Below are 1,826 nucleotides of genomic sequence, written 5' to 3' on the forward strand. Positions count from 1 at the left end.
CTGTGCACACACCGATAATTAACTGACCTTCAGAGACAAAAATAGTAGACAATCTTTCTCCCATTAACTTCTCAATATCTGTCTGTGCACCTCTACGGTGGTGACTACAGGAGGGGCTTAACGAGTGGACACCTCCACCCATTTCTGGAGGCTTCTACAATGCACACACACTGCCTGTGTAGCAAAGCCTACCGGCCAGTCAGCCACAATTTTATTTTTGTTTCAAACTGGTGTTTTTTTGTCTCTGCTTTTACATAAATTGCTTTTGCTTTTGGGCCTTTTGATCATACATTTTTCCTAGAGGTGGGAGCTTTTTCTGCCTACATTACCCAAGAAGAGCCAGCAATCGAGGCCATATAGCCAAGTTACAACCATATCCCATAATATTCCACCATTCAGACAAGTACCAATAACAGCTGCTAAGCATTATATGCAAAAAGGGAAGCCTATCTCCTGATCATATCCACCAGGAGACACCCAGTAAGCTTAATAACAGAACAAAAAAACAGCCATTTAAACATTTAAAAACCCACCTAACTACTGTAAATGAAAGACAAAAGATCTCAAACACAACAAATGATCTCAAAACACATCCAAAAACAGAAAGGAAAACCTATCTCCTGATCATATCCACCAAGAGACACACAGTAAGCTTATTAACACAGCAACAAACATCCATTTAAGCATTAAAAACCCATATTACTAGAAATGACCAACAAAACACAACAAAATATATCAAAACATGTCCAAAAACAGTAAAGAGAAACAGACAAATGAGCTGGAGACAGACAAAGGCTTTCCAGAAGAGGAAGAACAGGTTTTGGATTTGCCTGAGAAGAATTCAGAAAAATGATATGGAAACAAATTCAAATACTTCAAAAAGGGGTGGAGGAAATCAAGGAAGAAGTCAGGAAAGTACTAAGAGAGCAATCAAATAAGATCGATACAGCACTGGAAACAATTCAAAACCTGCAAAAATAGGTCCAGATGATTAATAATAAAATATCAGAAATGGACAAGACACTGAAAGGAAAGGAGCAGAACAGAAGAGATGGAAGCCAGAACCAGCGATCTGGAAGACAAATCTCTCAACACTGCTAAGATAGAAGAGCAAGTAGAAAAAAGGATAAAAAAATCTGAAGAGAGTCTAAGATTCATGCTGAATAACATGAAGAGGAACAACTTAATTATTGGCATTCCCGAACAGGAAGAATCAGAGAAGTCAACAGAGGAGACAGTTGAAGAGATTCTGGAAGAAAATTTCCCTAACATCTTGAAAGATAAGAAGATAAACATTCAAGAAGCTGAACGTACCCCATGAAAGATACACTCCAAAAGAAAATCACCAGGACATATAATAATCAAGCTCTCCAAAATCAAAGACAAGAAGGACTCCTAAAAGCAGCCAGGGAAAAGAGAAATGTTACTTACAAAGGCAAGCAAATCAGATTAAGCTCTGACTATTCAGCAGAAACCATGAAGGAAAAAAGGCAATGAGGAGACATATACAAAATCCTAAAAGAAAAAAACTGCCAATCAAGAATCATATATCCAACAAAACTGTCAATCAAATACAATGGTGCAATCAAAACATTCCAGGATAAACAGCAGCAAAGAGATTTTGTTAATGCCAATCCAGCCTTCAAAACATCCTAAAGGGAATTCTTTGCACGGAAAACCAACAAGAACAGACAACAAGCAGAGATTGACAGGTGTGGCAACACCACCTGAAACTCAGACGATGGATAGCAGAGTCCAGAACAGAACAAAATTACCATGAATTTAAAGGAGCTGGAAGGTCAATGGAAGATCAAAATAATAATATC

Source organism: Chrysochloris asiatica, unplaced genomic scaffold (assembly GCF_000296735.1).
Source record: "Chrysochloris asiatica unplaced genomic scaffold, ChrAsi1.0 scaffold00006, whole genome shotgun sequence".
Classification (NCBI taxonomy): domain Eukaryota; kingdom Metazoa; phylum Chordata; class Mammalia; order Afrosoricida; family Chrysochloridae; genus Chrysochloris; species Chrysochloris asiatica.